Source organism: Calonectris borealis, chromosome 9 (genome assembly GCF_964195595.1).
Source record: "Calonectris borealis chromosome 9, bCalBor7.hap1.2, whole genome shotgun sequence".
In the NCBI taxonomy this organism is placed as follows: domain Eukaryota; kingdom Metazoa; phylum Chordata; class Aves; order Procellariiformes; family Procellariidae; genus Calonectris; species Calonectris borealis.
The window spans coordinates 14,218,449-14,241,184 of record NC_134320.1 but is presented as its reverse complement, the minus strand read 5'-3'; positions in this window follow the sequence as shown (position 1 = coordinate 14,241,184).

Genomic DNA, 22,736 nt, shown 5'->3' with positions numbered 1-22,736 from the left:
ATCTGATTGCTTTTTGTATTCAGACTGAAAAAAGAAATGTAAAATGAGCAAAATATTGTATTTTGAGTGCTGACTATGGGGCAAGTTTAACATATGCTTTTTGGGACATCACAATGATTTGTTACTAGCCATATTTGCTGCACATGTGCAACATGGTAGCCTGCCAAAATGCACACAATAGTTACATGATGGGTCACTGAAAAAATAGATTTCAAACGGAGTATCTAAATATTTAATTCACATACAGATATGGGACCTCTTCTAAGACACTGTGGTCTATTAAGGAAATAATAATATACGTTTTATTAGAAACACGTGCTGCCTAGGGACCCAGTCCCTTCTTCCCTTCATGTAAATGAGAGCAAGCCTCGGACCTTAAGATGCAGGTCTAGAACCCAGTTCAATTAAATGGTAGGTAGAAAGACACTGGAAGGAAAAGAAAACCTCTCTTCTCACGTGGAAAGATGATGTAGACTTACCCTACGAGATGAGTGGACATGAATATAATGACCATCCTCCCAATGCTTCTCATTTGTTGTTGTGCAGGATGCAAACAGAGGGGAATATTTGAAAGAGTGCCTGCGTCTGCCCTCCATGTGTGACCCTGTTCAAATCCCATTGCTGCCCTTGTGCGGTGGAACAAGGCTGTTCTGTGGCTTCAGGACCTTGCATGGAGACAGGGCAGGATTACTATCTAACTGTGGGTATTCTGTAGCTGAGCAAAAAGTCTCAGCTGAAGTTCCTAACAAATGTGCTGTAATAATAATACGGAAAACTATTGAGAAAGAGATTGTGCTGTAGTCGTCTGGTAAATTGTCACCAAGTCATCCTCACGATTAACAGGGCATCAGAGAGTACAGCAAGTACCACGTTACTTTTGCTATCAAGTCACTCCTTCCTATATGGACAACTCAAAGGAAGCAACTGGCCCCATCCTCCCTTCAGCTGGACCAAGTGCGGCTCTTTTCAAGGGGGATGGTTAGGGCATGGTGCTGCTAATTCCCAGGCAAATCGTAGTTTTTGTGGAACTGTGAGATTGATTGTGGCCAGCCTTTGGAAATATGCAGGGAGGTGCTGGGCTGTCACGGGGACTCCATTGTCCTCTGTGTCTGCATTGGAATTGCGAGAAATGCAGCTGAAGGGTCTAGTGCCCATGTGTGCCTGGACAGCTCAGCACGGCGTCATCGGTGCTTACTGGGTAGAGGGATTAATTTGTTCTTTTGGCTATATCCCAAGAAACAAGGTTGCCCTAACTTTTGCAGGTTTGGGCAGTGACCATTACCAGCTGAGCGAGCATTGATTCTGGTTACAAAGTCTTAGTTCTGCCATACTTCATACTTCATTTTTTAAATAAACAGGAGGAGTCCCTCAGCTATAGGTATGGGGGTAGCTGGCTGCTGCCTCACGTTCCTGCTACCCTCTTGGTTTGCTGCCATGTGCCGTTAAACTCTAACACCAAAGAATGGTCTAAATGGAGAGGTCCCCAAATGGTTTCACTTGGGTACCACCACTGACCATTGGCTCCCAGCTTTATGCCAGGGATGGCCCTGTTATTCCTCTCTGTATTCCTTCTGCATGTTCTCCCCATTCAGAGCTATGACCTCAACCCTTCTGCTACATTTTGTCTCCTCCGGGAGCACCAGCTCCGTATCTCCAGTGATGACCATGCAGGTCTCCTGGCATCACGGCCCCCTGAACTCCCACATAGCCTGGGTAGAAACCTGGGCTGGGAGTTGAAACGCTCTGTGTCTGAGTTTTTGACCCTGTGCGTGGTTGTCTCCATGTACAGCAACTGCTGCTAGAGATAATGGGTATGACATGAAAGCACTCAAAGCACAATGGACCCCATTATTATAGCTTGACATAATATCTACATATGTGGTGGGTTTAAGAGCTGGATTTCTTTCTGGATTGGAATTTCTAAATTTTTTATTCTTTAAGACTATTTATAAAGATATTCTAACAGAGGGGTTTTTTTTTTGTTTTTTTTTTTTTTTGTTTTTTTTTTTAAACTTTATCTTAATTTATGGAACAGAACATAATATTCCTGACTATTAATTCTTAACCGAATATGTCAAATATGAAATTAATTAGGATGTGGTTGCATTAAATCCCTGAATGTCAGGTGTTTATATTTGATTTACAGCATATCAGTAAAAAAGCAGCAAAGAATGTCTGTACTTAAAGTCATAAATTTTCAAATACAAAGTCCAGTTTGAAGTTAAAAAAACTATTTAAAATGTGATTAGATGTGGAAAAAAAGGCTATTAGGTTTGTCATAATAACTGTGTCTTTGATATATATGTTAATAGCAAGACTGTTGACACTGGAGAGATTGAAATTAATACTTGTCTATTAGTCCAAGGCCAGAAGTTGTTGCCTCAAACCATAATAATTGATTCACTAGTGCATTTGTCTAATGGCCCTGCATTATTCTGTAGTGTGCCAGAATGGATGTAGCAGTCTACCTGTGTTTTGGTGTATGTTGTAATTCTGATAGTATTTACAGCAATGTAAAATAGGAACAACCACTAAAGTCACTTTGTGGCATTTGAATAAAATGGGTGAAGATCAGAATCAGCTCTGTGGGGCTCCATGGGAATTAGGACAGAGATTTTCAGCCATGAGAGAAGCTTTTCTTCATTCCCGAAATCTCTCTTTGAATATTTTGAATATCTCTCTCTTTTTTTTCAGAATTACTGTTTTCAGGAGTGAAGAAGCAGAGTTAGCAGGGTAAATCTCCAGGAAATTCCAAGTAATTTGTTAGGGAACATTTTATTAAGACTACTTAGTCACAGATACAATCATCTATGGATATTAAACATGATTATATTTGACATGAATATTTTTATTTGCTACATTGATGTATTGAGTTCATTGATAACCAGACACTACTAGTAAGCATAAAAATAAGAATTTTGGCTAGTGAGGAGCATAAATCTATGTTTGAATGGACTTTCTGGATGATAATTAACTTTATAGGAATTTCAAATATATGTGTAGTTCACTTTGGAGGGAAAGAAATGCATTTAGAATAATTCGGCTATTTCAATGTTGACAATGACTTTTACTATTTAGAAGATAAGATAAACAGTAAATTTAATTTGCATAATTAAGTTAATCTTTTTAGATTTTAATGTAGTGTATCACGAGTTCCCAGGCTTGTAAATGAGGTTTTACTAGTAGAACTCTTATTTCTAGGACATATACCATTTCCTCCTAGCATCAGTACAGAGTGCAAATCTCCTAGGTTCCTTTGTCTCAGGGCCAGCATAATTTTACTGTTTTTTCTTCTCTTGAGGGTTGCTTTAAAAATTGTAATAAAAAAATACAACTTCTGTGTAACGGTTGAAAGTCTATCACTTTGCAGAAAAATAGATTGTACTTCTAAGGACCTTCTGCCGTAAGGACTCTTGTAAAGATGCCTGCCTTTAAAATGCAACTTTTTTGTTGGATGAACAGCCTAATGTTCCATGCATTGTACTAGTAGTAGCATTTTATGCAACATTGAAAGACTCAATTAATTTGCATAATTCCATGAGTATTACCATGACTTTAAGGTAGGTTAGCTTGCTCAGGAGTCTTGCCTGCCCAATATATATGTTTGCCATTTTGACAAATTAATCATTTCTGAAAACAATTAATTATACTTATGACAAACTGAACCTTATACCCATGGGTCTTAAATTTTTATAGCAGAAATCTAATATTAATGTGTATAAGATCAGTGATTTAGTGAGTACCTTAACAGTCAACAATGCCTAAGGCTGAACAAAATTAATATTTTGTTTCCCATCTGGAGACTTCAGTAAAATTAATGAGGAAGGGTGCCTTTTGTAATACATAATAGAAATAAATTTACAATATTTAACCCGGGGATTCTACTGACATCAGCATTTAGATATTTGGTCTGTTTCCCAGTCTGGTGGATGAGCCATGCTGTCTGCTTTATTACTGTAAATATCAATATGGGTAATACTGGCCATATAGGGGACTTACATTTTTGCTTTTATTGGCAAAGGTAGACAACCAGATTCATTTTCTGTATGATGAAATTCCTAATCTTAGAACAAAACATTTGTTTCTGCTAAGGTGTTATTTGGATACATAACAGATTCAATCTTTCTACAAATAAAAAAAATATGACAACATCTACAACCTAAGTGCTAGAAACAAAATAAAACCTGGTGGTGGAAAATGAATGATGGGCCATCAACATGCAGGATTATATATATATAGAAAGTCGCTGTGATCATATAAACTACAAGCTGAAGTTCTTGTGTCTGTACAATCTGGAAAATGACCCACTATACTGCAAAGGAAACAGTCAAATTTGAAGCTTATAACTTGGGCTATTTAGAAGCATCTAAATGCAGTAGTAGTGCTTGAGGGGTTGCAATTTTTTTTTTCTTTTTTTTTTCTGCTAGTAAACTCTCCACCTCTCACTACTTTGACCTTGGTGCACACATCATCACCAAAATGAACCAGACCAGTAAGAACACTTTCATTCGCCCCTTCCTGTGCTGTTTATTTTGGGATTATTAGTTATATTTTTTAATGACTTCAGGTTTTTCAAAAGCAGTTTTTACTAAAGGCAGTGGCAAACATCCAGTTGACTTCCCTGGTACAAGATCATACCCCTGTATTTGAACATCTGTTAAAGGTCTGAACTGAATGGTTTTCCTCCCCCTCAAGTATTTCTTAGCTAAAATATCATCTGACAATTCCTGTGAATTTTTTGTAATACGCTCCATCTGAAACACATTGCAAACCAGGTTTTAGTTGCTAAAAATACTTGTGTAATAAATAGTTGATCTGCAAAAATAAAAGGGAGATAAGATGTTACCCGTGTGGTATGTATATACGCTCTTTGATTAGGTTTCCTTTTTAGCGGGAATTGCAGATGAAATGTAAAAATAACATAAAACTCAGCTACACAGGGCAACTCAGTTTTTACTTAGATGGGAACAAACAACCAAATGTTGTGATGTGAGGTTTCCTGCAATTAATTTTAACACTTTAAATATCTCTTATGTCTAGTAAAAGAGAAGTTCTGTTAAAAGGAGAGATATCGCATGCCACCTACTGTACTTTACGGTAAACCCCAGTGTTTTTCAGTCTTAACAACTCAACAATGGTGGCATTAGTAATAAGACTTAATAAAAAGGATTATGTGCTTAAATAATCTTACTTAATTGTGTAATAGTCTGATATAATGTGTGTATATAGCAATACACTAATCTATGTGTGTGGGGGACTGAGAGTGAGACAGTATAATATGGTATACTTTATAGTTTAAAATTACAAGTTAGTCCAAACTATTATTCCAGTAATTAACAGGTTTTTTGGACCAAAAGAAAAGCATTGAGAAAATACCAGTCAGATAACTAAATCTAATGTTTCATGATGTGGGAAAAAGTGGTTTTGAAGTCCCTATAAAAACAAAGCACTCAATGCATCACATTCTGTGTAAATCTGCATTATTAATTCACTGTAAAATAGATCCAGTTGGAGAACTTGTTTTTTTGCATTAAATTAAGCCTTTGATGTTCTTTAATGCTTCGATTTAGCCTCTAATTTGTCAGAGCACAAATGCACCAGCAGCTGTTGAGAATATCACTTTTGCAGTAGCGTTGCTGGCCAATAAAATCCCAACAAGTCATCTTCCTATCTGGCTGCACAAAATAGCACTGAAAAAGTGGTCATCTCTTTGAAGTATCACTCCAATTATAGGTTTTAACCCCACAGGTCACAGTTTGATTATTTACACAATGCTAGTGTAATTCTGTCTCAATTCTAGGCTTTCTGTACTTCCAAAGCATTCAGCAGCGCCAGTGGAGGAAATTTCAGATGGCTGCTATGATGGCATTGACCTGTGTTTGATAGGGTTAGACAGCATTTGGCTCATCACTGTATGTTTTGTGCATTATTTAACTTTCTATAATGTTATTTAATGGTGAAAGGAAGGATATTGGGTTTACATTTCATCTGTCTTTTGAAATCCATTTTAATACATTTGTTCCACAATATTGTATTTATCATATGTAATGTAAGCACATGGTTTGGTGGTAAAAAGTGCCTTATTTGACCAAAAAAAAAAAAAAAAAGGAAAGATTTGCTAACCGTACATTGTAAGTTTAGTCACGTGTCTCTTTATGCTGGGGTTAAATGCCAGTGTCGATGCTTGACAGTAAAAATGGGCAAATCCACCATGCTGGTTAAATTGTCTAATTTTATTACATTAGAGATTTCTTGGCAAATGCATCTGCCAGCAGGAAATATAAATGCTGCCTTTGCATTGAGGCAACTAGCTCTGCCGTTTTTGACTTTTTGATAATATTCTCCTCTGCATTTGCATCAAAAAGATTGTGGAAGAAAACAGGCTTTTAATTGTTTACTGTACTGACAACCAACAATTAGAGTGCGAGTTGTTTGATGTTACTGGGAAATGTTAGAAAATCACCTGTCCAGTGGAAGCTGAGGATTTATTTCTGATTCTTGCTTTGCCATGAGACCTTCTACTGTAGTTTTGGAAGAAAGTTTATTAGTTTGCTGAACTATGTCTTCTAGGTTAGCTCAATCTATTCCATATTGCAGTTTCCATTAACTGCAGTTGAGTCATTTGTTTTATTGTTGCTAAACACGCAAAGACCCAGTTTGCTTCCTCTCAGTCCAAAGGATTTGATATTAGTCTTAGCAGAAACTTTTCATTAATGCAGAGCAAGCGTACTTGCCACTTGTGATTTTATTCCTAGCAAGCGTGATGACGCAAGTCCACCCTTTCAATTCTTTATTTGCCTTGCAGTATCCTCCTTCTGTTTCCTGTTGTTGCTGCACTTGTTGCATCATGTCTTAAATCCAACAGTGAATGTTTTAGATCATAGTCCATGCTCTTGTGTGTTTGCACAGTGCTCACCACAAAAAGGACCCAATGCTGATCCTTCTATTAAACACATAATAAATTGTCCTTGTCAAAATTGTTCCTTTTCACCTGATCTTTAGCATTAGAAGAACATGGTGCGGTTTGAAAGCCTCTGGAGTTTCCAGAACTGCAAATAATTTAAGTAGTTAGAGAAAAGAAGATGGTAGTTTAAAAAACAAGGTGGCTTGTGATTTTTTTTTTTTGTTTTTACTTAGTAACAACATAGAGCAGCCACGTTACTTTAAAACTGATGTAGTAAAATGGCCCTGAATAATGCATTGTAGCTCTGACCAGAAAATGTTTGCTTACTCACATAAAGTAATTTGCCTCTTAGCACAGCTGGGTTTCCTTTTCCAAGTGTTTTATTTTTTATGAAGTAAAGAGAAAACATTATTTTTATAAACCAATGTTTTAATCTAATTGATGACAAGTCAATGGCCTAGAATAGCAATGGTTACTTCAAAACACCTCTCAATTTGCACATTTTAGGGCCTACTAAGCTAGAGAACTGAAGCATGAGGCAAATGAAAAAATATGAAGTTCATAATCTACGGAGACCTGCATGTGTACAGCCATAAAAGCCACAACTGCCAGCTCAGGTGGAAAAATGTTGAAGTGAGAAATGTATTCAATAAATAGAAAACACAGCATGGAGCTGAAAAGTGTGCATGAGAAACTGGTTAGGAGATTCGAATAATGGAAAAGGAAACAGATGGAGCATGAGTGTACATTAAACAGTAGTGTTCATAGCTTGTGACATAAAGTATTCCTCTGGGAGTCTAATTCTTAACTATCTTGAAATTCATTCAATTTAAAATACCATGGTCTTGTTATCATCTCATTTTCTTGAAATTTTATTGAAAATATTATTGTGATGGACTGCACTTCGTACTTGGAAATATATGCCAACAAAACAAAGTGGGGTATGAAAAGGCTCTCGAGTATCAGTCTGACAAAGTGCATCACCCTGCTCTCGTTTCTCTTCTGGATCCACTGCAGTAAAAAGTGACTTAGATCTCCCCTGGGGATGGCACTCGGTGGCATTTGTCACCTCCTGCGGTGAGCGGTGGTCCAGGGAGGGAGAGGGAGGGAGCGAGGGGAGCCCCTGCCCCGAGCAAACACCGCTTCACCTCTGCGCTCGGAGCTGGGTGGGGAGACACTCAGGGAGCCCCAGGCATGCTGCGGTGTGCCAGGAGGGATGAAAGTCTCTCCTGACTGCTTTCTCTTTGTAAGAGTGACCCGAAGGCATTGCTAGACTCTCCTCCTGTTGCTTAAATCCTCTGGGAGGGAAGGATGGAGGGAGGCAGCTCCTAGCAAGGAGCCGCGTGTGACTTTGCCAGGCAAAAGCTGTTCCGTTTCAGGTGTTTCAGCTTTCCCAGCTGACAGTGGGAATGGCGAAAAACTCCTGAAGAACTGTGCTTAGGAAGTTACCCTGCTTGGGAGTGCGCTGTTGGGGAGCTGGGGATGGCCTGGGTATGGAAAGTACAACGGAGAAATGAACTCCGTCAGCCCAGAGAGAAGTCATGCACACAGATGGTGACTGCCCTAATGCGCTAAATGCGAAGGGAAAAGAGCAAACCTGTAGAGCAAACTAGTGAGAGGGCTTGGGGACAAACTGAGCATGAAACTTCATGATTTCTAGAAAACAGGAACCTGTGCCCTCCCCATACGTTATCTCCTGCCTCTGCAGTGTGAGGGATGTGCAGGAGGGACCATGGCAGCCAGCCGGCAGCCAGGGAAGGCAGTGGGGCACAACTACCCCTGCCCACCCCGCACCCTCGCTCCCGAGACCGCCAACAGAAATAAATCCCCCTCGTTTGCTCTTACTTTTTATCCTTTCTCCGTGCGGCTTTTGTCGAGAGCGGGAAGGACTCACGGTCGTTGCAACACTTTAACTCTTGATCTCAGTACCTTCTACATCTAAAAGCAGGCACCGGTGTGGGATAGCAGTCTCTGCCCTTTCAAGTGGAAGGGGACCTCGGCTTTCCTTAAGCTACACAAAGGCTGTAGACCACAACAGAGTGGTGTCTGTGGGTTAGCATGGGAAGGGCTCGCAATCCGTGGGGGCCGAGAGGTAATTTAAGCAGCCACATTCCAGAATAGTGCTTGTGAAACATGCACCTCATCATTTTGTGTTTAAGAGGTGCCACAGATTGAATAGAAAGTTATTAAATGATTTTAGGGAGCTTAAAAATACTTTTGATTTGATTTTTTCCATCTCTCCCCCATCTGCAAGGCAGGTGTCCAGCATTACAAGCCAACTGAGGGAAAGAAATGTTACTCTCCATAAAATGTTATGAATAGACTATGATTCTACAAAATAGAGTTCTGTGCATAAAGCAATATAAAGATGTAATATCTCAGGTTCTTTCAGGGTAGAAGCATTGCTACTGTCATTTCTTTGTATTAACATTGCGGCTAAGACCCCTAGCCGTGCTCCAGGGCTTTGCTGTGCTAGGTGCTGGGTTACCCAGCGTAAACAGACCCTGCAAAGTGTGGACTACGGTGTGTCCCTTCTGCAGAATTTCTAAACACTCGTAGACAGCTCCTACTGTAGGGAATAGTGCTGGACTTAAACATAGCCCTGGAAGGGGAGATAGATTTCTATGTTTGTAAGTTGTAGAAAGAGATTTTTTCCTGACGAGCTTTGAGGGCTGCACTAAATAGCTGTGGAGTAAGTGCAGATGAAGTGGGACATGAAAAGTACAACTTGTTACTGAATTGCACAGGTGTGTGTCTCTAAGCCAGGTACGTGTGTACATGTCTTTCTTTCTATATATTGCTAGAGTTACATGGTTTTCTGTTTTCTTTCAACCAGTAATGGAGATATTTCTACGTTTGAGCATTAAATATTTCTAAGCTGTATCAGGTATTAAATCATTGGTATCTTACCTACTGGCTATAAGGTATTTTATTATTCTGACAACTGTGTTCTGTGTGAACAGTATATTAGTGTTTAATGAAAGGAAATTCTATGATTCTATTTTTTTTCATTGGTCTCAAATGCTGTGCCTGCACTGGGAGCAGGATCGGGTCCGTAATCTTTATTTGAAAATGTGTACACGTGGGAAGCATGCAGGGTGTCAGCTTCCTATGGCCTAATTAAAGTGTACTGTGGTGCAAGACTTGGCAAGAACAAGCATTTGCAGGAAGGTTGTACTGTGAGAATACTTCATAGTCTGCATGAAGAAGCAAAAGTTGGCCTGCGTCGCTCTGATTTGCTATGCTGAACAGTTGATTATTAATGAGTATAAATTGTATAGATATACAATAATAAATGAGAATGAATTGTAGTCTGACACTCAGAGACAGTACTTTTAATTTCATAAATATAAGCAAGTTTAAATGCTGATGGATTTTGTTCCAGTGAAAGAAAAGATCAGCTTGCAAGAGATGGATGATAAACATTTTGTACCACTCTATTTAGTTCTGCATATCCAAATTCCCTCTGTATAATAAAAGATACTTTCTGCACATTTAAGCAAAGAATTAACTGATGAACGTGGGTATTAACCCTGGAGCTGAAGGCAAGCCCTTCCAATTACTTCAGTCCTGCTGTGAAAACAACCAAAGCCTTTTCTAAAATACAGACTGTCCATTGTGCTGCATTGAGAGCCTGTGAGCAAATTTAGTATGGTTCCCATTTTTGTCTACAAGACGGGAAGCTAATTCTTATTGCTACATTTATTTGACTTTTCGTCCTCTGTGTTAGACTTCACCAATATAAACAGTGATAGCAAATGCAGAGTGTGTTGAGGCTTCTTGCTCTTTCGGCAGAAGAAGTACCCATTTGGTTAGTGCTTCTCTCCCCCCGGAGCAGAGATTTGTCTCGCTGTGGTGACTTTTCGTGACGTATAGCCCTGGCACCTGTGCTCCTCCTGCCCCAACGCAGAAGGACAGTGGGCAGCCCTTCATCACTCGGGATGTGATGTTTTGGGAAGGTCATTCTTCTTCACATGGGGCAGAGAAGGTTCAGCTTTTCTTTGCTGGCAGAGGATCATGCATTACAGAGCTGCCCGAGTCCCTGCCTCGCTCGGGGTCTGTTGCTTTCCTTTACTTCCATCACTACAGGGCATCGAAATTGTGGCTTTTGCTATTCCTGTCGTCTAAAAAACCCCTGTGAATTACTCACAGACAAAAAATTAATTCATGGCTGTTTATAATGCTGCATCTCCTGCATATTTTGCTCTGCAATGATATTGGTCACTCATCTGTGGTTCTGTCTGGCTATTGCTAGCCTGGGTTTCATTTCATTGGTGACTCACTCCGGCTGCCTACTTTACAGAAGGATCAATCAATTAACAGGATCCAGAGTGATCCCTTCTCCCATATGCACTTGTTTGGGGATGCAAAACAAACAGAAGGCAACTCAGCCAGTTTCAGCTGCCTGGATAAGCAGGGGACAAACCCAGAGCAAAGGCACAAACAGTCTTAAAGGTTTATGCACAAGGAGGTTGCTTTGCTTATGCTGTGCGGCGGTATGAGCTGTTGCAGTGGTTAGGCAGAGGTGGCTAATGTCCCCGTGACCCAGGACAGTTCATCGTCAGTTCAGGCGGGTTGCCGTCAGCAGCGCCTGCCTGAAACAGTGAGTGCGTGTCCATAAACCCCCAGGCATTTAGCTCTGGGGAGCGTTTCTCTCTCCTTACTGTGGCACAGCATTTAGCTAGCATTTTTCCTCCTGCGTTGGCTCTCGCTTTTATTGGTAATTAATAGTTTAATTAAAACTCTTATTTTTGAGTCCCCTGCTGTCAGTGGCCAGACTCCTCATAGTGACATCTCCTGTGACATGAAACTGTGTTAAGGTTTATATACATAAAATACCTGTTTCAATGCTGCGCCAATACTGTTTTAATAATCAAAAGGACATTGTTATTAAACAGAAAACACTTGATCTTATCCATTTCTAAAAAAAATCTAGTGATGTTCCTAACCCACTTTGCACCATTTTCATTAAGCTCTAGAAATTAAAGCAGGTTTCATTTTCCATTGTAAAAGTTGATTAAAATTTTTCCCCATTTTGAGAAAAGTAAAGCAGTGCATATGTGAAAATGATTAAAGACGCAGTGATATATTTCAAATGTTTTTAAAATCACTGTTGAGCAGAGAAAGAGGTAATCTTGTTGTCACTTCTAGGTCTTGATCTTCTGTTCACTGGAGTCGAGAGTAATGTTTCCACTGATTATAATAGTGTCACAGTGGACAAATATATAGCTGGTTATGGAAGAAGTGAATTTCAGACAGGGAGGTTTCAACAGACAGCGTTTCAGAAATGTCTCTTCTAATCAACACTCTTTTTTTCCAGCTATCTTTTCACAGCTTATGCATGATGAGAAACACTTTTCGCTAAATGAGATTAGGAAACAGAGCAGCTTCGAATGGGTTCAAGTCTTACATATGAAAAACAACACCCCTTTACAATATGGACTATTTTAGACTTGGAAACACTGGTGTGTTGTTTCTACGTTTAAGTGTAGGTTATGATGCCAGATTTATCTCCCCACTCATCTTCAGTTTGTCACACATAAAATGAATCTAAGAGATGCAAAAATCTTTTTATAGAAAGTTCACTGCATGATTGGTGTTTAAAGATTTGACTTTCGTCATCCTTACTGCTATATGCTTCAGAGCAATAAATTGTTCCCTATTCTGTAAAGGACCTAAACACATACTTATCTACATAATTGAATCAGGTCCAGTCAAAAGACCCTTGGCTTTTGAAGTAGTGCCAGAGTTTTCTGTGGGACCGTGTGGAAGGTTATGTGATGTGAACAACAGCCTGTGAAACAGGGAAATTATTAACCTGCTTAAGTTGATCAGATGAGTAAATTCACATTTTCATATAACCCTGAGCACACTTTCTCATTTCATCCAGAAGGTTATTAAAATAATATTTAGCAATTTTGTCTTTAGCTTTTCAAAAACCTGAAGTACTTCAGATCAGTGTTTGTTGATACATTAATACCACGTAGCTCTTGCAATCCCATGTGGTGGGTGGGCAGGATTTTCTTTCTGTGCTCTACAGAGTTGCCTGTACTGAACCTGCAAACATTTAGACGCTTGCTTTTAATGTAGATCTTTATTGGAACTGCTCATTCACATAAAGCATGTAAATAATGTCAGGGTCTTATCTATAAGCTCAGGGTCTTAGTTTTTAGTATTGCTCTATTTAGCAGCGTAACATTATCTTTAAGTATACTTAAGATATTATTTTACCAGAACTTATTGCATTGTTATATTAACTCCTAGATGAGATTTAGGTTGTGACCTCCCAGCAGGCTTAGGCATGTTACCTGTAATCTTTCACATGCATACAGTTTATCATAGGCAGAACTCCCGCTTTCAGATCAGTCATATTTTAGGACTCACAACTGATATATCAGTCACAGCATAAAATGCTATCATTCCTGTAGACCAACTGTTTACCAGAGTATAACACAAACTCTCCTCCTGTGTCTCATTTCATCACACTGTTCCACATAGTGATGTTTCAATGTGAAATGAAGTTTTTTCATGCTGTGCTTCTGAGTAGAAAAAAGACAGAAGTACATGTATGATAAATGGCAAAGGTTCCAAGAGAAACCTTGCAAAACAATACAATTTGGAAGCATTACATTTGCTTAAATAATTTAGTACATAAATGGATCTGTTAAAGTTTTATAACCAAATACTCCTTATGTGGCTTTGGGTAGAAAATCGGTTGTGTTTCCACTGAATCACTTAATCTTATATCTTATTTAGAAATTAGGAAATATAACTAACTTGACAGTTGTCATTGTAAAGTACTTTTGGAATCAGTAACATTAGAAAAGTATACTGTTCTTTTAAATAGCTTCATACACTTAAGTTTCCCATTAAAAAATAAGTATTTTAAATTTTTCTGAGGTTGAGTTAATTTTCTGCTGGTTTTATGGCAGATTAAACTGCACAGTTTAAGCAGATAAGCTATTTGATCTCATACACTAATAGAGATATTTAGATCTGTTCTTCTGTCAGATACTAAAATGTGCACTGATTTTGGTGGTATATACTTGTTTGGCCTTTATTCATAATGTAGTTTCTAAAACTATCAACAACATTATTGTTGCTGCTGTTAGGACTGAGGCATTCAGAAAATCAGGACTGATACTACTTGATCTCAGAAGACAAATCATTTGCTGAGGTACGCAAAATTAGCCACCATTTGAAAATATAGGTATGTCTGTCATTATTTCCACCCGGAATGCTGAAATAATGGAGAGTTCAACGTTTCCTAAGAAACCAAAGAAAGCCAAATCTCTGTTAAGACTCTTTAATGAAAAATTATGTCTCGGGACCAAATGTGACCTGGGAAGCTAACTCCACTTATGTGGAGTGCATTTTGTGTCTTCAGAAATGTCCCCATGTCTAGAGTTTATAAGCATTAAGTGCAGGTATATAAATCCTTAAAAACAATCACATGGCCAAATATTTTCAAGGTGTAGAACAGATTGACAGAAAAACCCACTTGAGAGTGAGTCTCTGCAGGGATTTTTTTTTTTATCAGGCTTGCTTGTTCTAGAGACATTTTTTAGCCTGTTGAAACATTCATAATAATAAATGCTGATTCCACCATTCCCATTTAAGTGTGAGAAGTGTGCTGCCCTGCCTGCTCTAACAGAACCCTCTTCCAGAAATGGATCCTGCGCCCCTCCCCGTTCACTCAGAATTTGGGATTTATGAGAATACATACCTTGTATGTATCGTCATCATGTATGTATTGGCTGACCAACAGGCAAAACCGTTTTCTTCAGCCATGCAAGCTCTATAGCTGCTAGTTCTTGTGTGAGGCGTCTTTCTTTTGTCTCCGAGCTTGCTATTTTATGGTGGGAAATCTTTTGCTAGGAATGTATTTTAATGTTCTCATGTAACAACTGAGGAGTTCTAAATTCTTAACTGGGAATTTTTTATAGCTCTCAATTAAGCTTTTAAAATAAAAAGTAAAGGATGTTGCACTAAATGCTGGAGGAACTCAATGCTGTCATGAATTTTCGTAATTAAAAATCTTTTAATGCTTTCCTTGTTTTTTTTTAAAGCAGTAATTCATGGTAGCTAAGTAACAGCTGTGAAATACAATCTTTTGGTGACATCAAAGCTGTGAAATGGTGTAAAATACAAAAAATCCTGCTTTTATTGGAGATGGTTTATAGCTTTTCCACAGAAATAGTCAGTTCAGGTTAGTCTTACGGAAAGATCCAACAAGTACATAATTATTTTCAAAAAGTATCTAACAGTACATACTTATAAAAAGAAAAAAATTAAGTACTGAAATTTCAGTAAGGAAGAGAAAGGTTTTTTTCACACTGAGGACCTTATTTCTTGGATAATTTTGGTTTAACTGCATGGAAAGAAAACCAGTAGAAAATATTCTGGTCTGCAAAAGCTGTATGTACAACCCCCCATTTTGATGATGTAAAGTCATAGGAAATTGTCTAATGTTTAATTTCTTGTTATGAGGCATTTATGCAGAACTGTGAGTATAGACCTAAAAATCACACTGGTTTGGAATGACATTTACCTTTAAATGTTTCTAGTGCGAAGACTGATTTAGTAGATGACCGCTTTCTCTGACACCGGGTAATAAACAGTGATGTATTAATCATGTAATTTATGGTATTTGTTAAAGATAACTATGATTAGAATTGTTGACATTTTATTAACTATGCCTTAATAATAAGTAAATGACTTGTGGACCCCATGTGAGAGTGTAGTGTAGTGGATAATCTGTCACATATAGAAGATAAAATGAAAAGGCTAAGCATGTCTATTTTGCTCACTAGAAGGCCTGAGAAACATGAATAGCCAGTTGTACTCAGAATTCAATATTTCAAAAATTCTTCCTATGTAGGAACAAGACAACCATGCCAAAACAGGAGTGGAACTTAAAGGGAATTAAAACATTACATTAATAAACATACTGTTCAGAGTCCAGGCAGGTAATATTAGCATCTTTAAACTTGAAGTTGATTTTTAAAAACTATCCATACAACCTGATATAACACATACACAATCCAATACATATACATTGATTTGCATTCCTATCTTTTTCCTTACAGTTTTTACAGAACTATTGGACCCAGGGAAAAAAACCCATAATTAGACTTTCAGATATTGCACTGTTTGCCTGACATTTTTTTAATTCCAGATGTTTTTCCATCTGGATGAGGTTTGAAACCCAAAGATGTGCCCACTAGTACATATGTGACTACAAATGAATAATATTTACTTGGCATGCTACTTTTATTTATTCATCATCAGCAACTTCCTACATGCCCTTCATAAAATGAAAATAAGATTGGATTAGCACACAAATCTGTTTTCATTTCTTTCATTCCGCCAAAGAATATCCAGATCTAGGCAGAAAACGTACTGTGACAACGTCAACTAAAGCTCAAAGATTTTGTTATTTGAATTAGCTGTATGCTTTGAGCCATCAGAAGTTTGTGCACGAAAGGTATCCAAAAATTCTCAAGGTACATTGAATGATGCAGAATCTTGTAGTTGAAATACCAGATCACTAATGTTAGATGGCTAAGATTAGAGCCAAAGATGAAGTGACTGAAGAGCAGACGAAGCGCTGGGTTGAAGGAGCAGAAATTGTATCATTCTCCTCAATGTACTGGAGTGTGCCTTCTGATTGTTAGTTAGATTTACAGTCTGGTCTGCTTGGATCCTCATCTGTTTCTATTTACTCTGATAACAGCAAACCCCAAGAATGCTATATTAATCTGCTCCTGGCAAAAAGTTTCTCTCAACTGCCACTCTTGCCATGTGTATTTGTGATTTTTGTCACCGAGAGTGAAGGTTATTGCAGGCTGTGTGTTTGAAGCTTATGTTTTAAAGACTTCATAGGAAAGTGCAGAATGCACCCATCTGCTGAGGTCGGTCTGTCCTGCAGAGCACAAATTTCACTTCTGCTTTCCATCCCCCTTCATTCAACTCAGCTTGAATGAAGCTTTCCCATCCTCTCCACTCTCCTTAGATTAAACTGATTTGGAATTAGACACTCGCATAGATCAGGTCTTACCTCTTCACATGTTAATTAATTACAGTTAGCCATCATGTATAAAAAGGTCCCTTCAGTTTTAACAGAGTGCAACTAGACTGGCTGTTTTCAGTGGAGTCTCTTTCCAAAAACAGCAGTTTCTAAGGAAGTGTAAATCAGTGAGATAATCCCACTGTAAACTGTGGCTAGGATCTGGTGAAAACCACTATTGGCACATCGGAGCCTTTAGCACTCAGTTCAGCTGGCCTGAATTTCTTCTGTACTAGTAAGAAGATAAAGTGGGTTCAGTCATGACTGCCAGTGAGAGGGGAATTTTTTGCATGGACAGGAAAAATGGTGTGTCTAAATATCCCACGCCAAAGGCTGCTTTGGGCAAGTCCTTCTGGTACTTGAACACTTCAGAGAAACTTTGATTCTGTTAAGGTTGATGGGAGCTTGCTATTACCTTCAGCAGAATCCAGATTTATCCCTAGGCATTAAATGCTCCACAGCATTTTAGGCAGTTTAAAAGCAATAGATATATTCTTCTGTTTCAGATATGAAGTAATTTACACTGAATTAAACCACAGACTCAAAATATCCACTGAATATAAGTAGACAAAAAAAGGCTATGTATTTCATTGCAAGATTATATGCATGCAGAAGAAAAATTATAGCCCAGACAGAGTAACAGAGGATCACCAGAAAGAAGTTCTTATCAACAAAATAAAGAACATTATAAATTATTCCCTTTAGCTTGAAATTTCACTAGAAATATGTCACCAGTAACAGCAAAAATATAACACAGAGATTGCAGTCTCTAACAACTTCATAAAACATCATATTAAATTAGAGAAGAGGACACAATAAAAACATTAAGCAATTAGTTCTAAAATTCTTTAAAGAGTCAACACCAGGCTTAAAATCCCCAGGTCTGTACAAGATCAAAGAAAATGGCAAGGGTCTTACTGAGAGTTGATCTCTTTCTGAGATGGTAGTGGTAGAATGAAACTTTGATGTTTTATATACTTAAAGACATAGATTAAAATATTTTAATGAAGGTAAAAATGAACTCTGCAGTGGCCAGCCTTAATAAAAATGATACCGTGTACCGTTCTGTGCTTGACTTGCTTACTAACGTGTGCTTATTTTAAATTGGAACTGCAGTATCCAAAGATCTGAAGTGAATGAACACACAGTTATGTTCTCTTCTTTTAATTTGGTCTTGTTTATCCTTTAGGCTCTTTTAAAATCACAATGGCATAGATTAAAAAAAAAATCTAAGGTCTTGACCCTTTATGGGTCTATGAAATAAATGTAGTGTTCATAGCTGGGAACATGATCATTTTGGTTGAGATAAATTGAAGCTGACAAGGGGACAGGCTCTGAGGGAGCAAAAACCACTCTTCTGTGAAAACCAAGACCAATAAAAATATTTCTGTATTAAAAATTGCATATTTTTATAAATATCAACATCGATTGACTGTGGTCCTCAAACAATACAAGATTCAGCAAACCTGAGTAAATGACCTAAAAATTGTAACACTAACTAGTTCATTATCTTTGCAAATTAGTGAAAATATAAGAATTCTTATGTATGAAGTTAGGCGCCTTATTTTAGAACCCTAGAACAGACGTACTGACATGTTGACCAGTAACACTAGTTGTTCACATTGAGTAGTACATGGTCATTAAAAACCACAGCTTGAATTTTCAAAAAAGAAAAACATTAACAATTACTAAAAAGCAACTGGAACCGCTAAAGCAATACACAATGCAAGAAAAAAGAGCCACTTTTGCTCTTTAAAGAACCAAACTTCCTTTCTCTTAAAGTCTTTCCTCCAACAAATTGAACAGAGCTGCTAATTACTAGTCAGGAGAGGTGATTTGGTGCAGCATTACCAGTGTAGCATGCGAGACCTGTGCTTGCAGCTCATTCAGAGGGTTCCTTTTCCCTCGAAGGCTGAGGTCAAATTCATTGAATAGGGGGCTTGCCTTGCTCTAGGCCTGCAAGTTACTCTTTTCTGGGTCCTCTTGGTCAGCCTCTACATGGAGCCAGGCATGCTCCCCAAGGCTGCCCTTTCCGAGGAATGAATGCATGAATCTGTAAACTCTTTGGGGCAGGAACTCAAGGAGGTTTTACTTGTGTAGTGGTTTCCATACCCAGCAGTAACAGCTACATCCTCACAAAATGCAGCGCTTAAAGATGGTCAAGGAAATAGTCGCAGCATGACAGAGAGAGATTACAACTTCATTTTCGGTCCCATCCAAAATTAACATGAAATGATATTGCCAAGCAAAACAGCCTCAGCACTTAATTTGGGGCATTAGCGATGCCATTATGAAATATGAGCTGCTGATTCTCATCCTGCCTCAGAAGCTTTTTATGCTTCCCAGATCAGCTTGCTTGGTGAATTAATCAGATGAAAAAGGCTCAGTTTGCCTGCACGAGAAACTGAAAGGATTGTCTGATGGCTTATGAAGCTATGTGATTTGTTTCATGGTGTGGAGACACTGAAAGAGAATGTTTATTAAAAAAAGAGGTCTTGGAATACAGTCCTGCATGTGGTCAGCTCAGTGGGGTATCGTTTGAAGCAGAATGTGAACAAGTAGAATTGAAACGGAGGGATCTTTGAAGAGTAATGAAAAAGGGGCTTTGGTTGCCAATAAAGCAACTGTTTGGGGTACTGAAGGGAGATTCCTCATCATTTAAAATCATGATTTTAAATTTCAAGAAATTTATTGTATTTTTTCTTCTTAGGGAACAGGGGGAGTAAAAGGTAGATGAACTCTTCAACAACCTGGAGCACGTTTCACAACTTCCTGGAGAATTTAGTCATAATGTGGTCATAATTTTCTCATAGCAACTGCTCTTCAGGAGCAATTTCTTCCTTCTTCTTTGCCTGTTTATGCTTTAGCAACCCTGGTTTCAACTCTACTGCAGGCATTTACTGTCTTCTCTGGTTTCCGGAGAAGGGATAGGGGTGTCATGGCACAATGCCTGAAGTACCGAATGCTGCTCAAAGAATATGCCTTAAAACATGCAAATGACAAAAGATAAACCTGCCCCCTCCCCACCCATCCTGACTGGTCAGGACTTGAAACTTCACTCTTGGTTTACTGTGTCTTCTTTAGCATAAGCCCAACCTTGGAACTCTAGAGTAGGAGAGAAGGCCCTGTAAAGTATTAAAACTAGAGGGTATACAACTTTTCGCTCAAAATCTGTGTAGTTTTAAGATTAAGGACCTCAGCAGCTTGAGGGACCTCCTATTCCCTCACATGGGGACTGCCTGCTTCTTCTTATTCCCTCTTCTTATGTCTTTTGGGAGGGGGAGTTGAACTCCCTCACATCATAAGTATAACTTATCTGGGTTGGGTACTCAAACTAAACTGTTACACTGGTTAACAGCAATAATTACTGCATAGAAAAATTGTCTTGTTACTTGTACAAATATACATATAAAATATTTAAATTTCTACACAAGTGTTTTCTACATACATATTAATGATATATGTATATGTAGATTTACAAATAAGTGATATCACTTAGCTTAAACTCTGGACATTAGCTTGAAATAAATATGGTCATATAAAAATCAAATGATGTTATTTTTGCATGTAGGAAAGATATAGCTTTCCTGTTTTCTCAGAATTTTTCATATTTGTGATCATTTTCCCATATACTGGGTTCGTAAAAAACCTGAAATTACAATCTTCTGTGTTGAGCAATCAAGCCAAAAAAATTGCTTAGATTACAGAAGTTTCTGTAGATCCTTTGGCAGTGCTTTATTTTGATTTCTGCTTTCTTCAGTTTATTTTTTTCCTAAAATTTTAAAAGACAAATTGCTTGGACTTTGTTTCTTTTCTCCTCCTCTTTGCCTAATTTCCTAATTTGAAATATTGAAAAAAGTACATTTTTGGCATCTATTCCTAAAATGGTTTGGGACAAAACATTTATGCTCCTGTTTCACAAACAGTTTTGGTTAGAACAAACTAACATTTCTCTGGAAAACAAAACCAAACAGATCCCCCTCCAATCCCAGCAAGAGTATTCTGAGACGTCTCCAATTAGCCTGTTGGAGATCTTAACAGAAATGCCTCCAAATCACCACAACATCAACAGACCACTGAGAAGCTGGGGAATTGTACCGTCGTCTGTTCTTTCTTCACTTAGAATATACACAAAAAAATGGAAGGGCTCTGTCGTCAATCTATGCTGATAATTATTCTAAATGCGTGAAGAAAGGGGAGAAGTGAAGCTTGGATGACAGGGCATTACATCAGTCCTGCCCTGCCAACATCTTTCTTCTAGACATATTTGAGGGCTTTAGCTTTAGTTCTTTTCTGGATTACACTACGGCAATGTGGTACCTCTGCAAGTTAGCCGCCTCTGGAGATGTGTGATCAGTAATTAACAATGCACAACAATGCACATTAATTTAGGAGACAAAGTTAGGAAGAACACCTCATTCAATTAAAACTTGGCAAGGCAATGCAATTATCCATCCTGGAGTTTTGCCAGGATGCAGGAGCCTGTACCTTCTCACCTGAAAAAAAGCAATGTGGGATGTATAATCAGTATAAACCTCTATAAACTGTTGGGTTTTAATTAATTTTTTTAAAGCAGTATTTGGAGAAGCAACACAGCTCACAGGGCTCTAATGAAAACCAACCCATTTCTTTTTCCTAACCTCACCAATAATTTCAGAGAATGCTGCCCTTAAATAAAATTAATTCAAGTCCACTCTTCAAAAGTTAATACAAATCTGCTGTCTTCTTGTCTAATTGTACACTTACTGATTTAGGTGTAACACCTAAATATGCCTTGATATGAGGCTATTTCCATGGAGACTACAGTACAGGGTTTGCCGGGGTATCATATTGCTTCATTTTATACTCACCCTAGCTCAGACCAGCTGGAACAACTGGGACTAACACTTTACTCTGCCCCCACAGTCTTTACTGTAGACCAGAACATGGCAAAGGTTGAATAGCAAAGAGTGATGTTCCTAGCTCATTGCCACGGGGGGTACTTTTCCCTGAGAAGGCCTTTCTCTACTAGCTCAGTCTGTCTCAAGATTGACACGATATGTAGGTGTGTGCTCCATCCCTCCTGCCTCCCTGCTCATCTGTGCAAGTGAGTGTGGTACTGACAAAGCTGCAGGGATGCTCCTCTGTCTGATCAGGCAAAATCCCATTGCGATGAGTTGGAATTCACCTGAGTAAAGACACTAGTCTTTCTGGGATCCCTGATAAAAACTGATCACCCAAATGATACCCGGAGTCCATATTTACGAATGATTTCTGTCTCTCTCCCCCCCCCCCCACTTTTTATTGCTAAGAAGAATTTTAACTTTTCTACCTGCTGCTGTTGCTTCTGAATTACCCTTGAACTTTGTTTAGTGTTGAGGGAATAACTACTTTATCTCTTTTCTAGATGCAGCTTCCCTAGGGATTGAAGTCCACTTATATTCTACCTGAAGAAACAGTTGTGTTTCACATGTCTACTTTTTCCTTTCCAATGACTTTTGGGCACTCAAGGGTAAAATTTCAAAGCAGGGATCAGTCTGTGCATGGTTCCTACGATTTCCTGATGAAGTAATGTTCTTCTCTCTGGCTCACTACTTTGAAACACAAGAAAGAGAAAACCTTATGTTAAATAAGTATTTACTAGCATGAAGGCAGCCTGGTGAAACACAAATTTACACAGGGAAGTGAATAATGCGTCTAATTCTTGTGACTGGTTTCTGCAGGTTGAAAGCTAGAATTCATGGTACCTAGCTGTTGTCCAGACTAAAAACTCTTTGGCAAAAG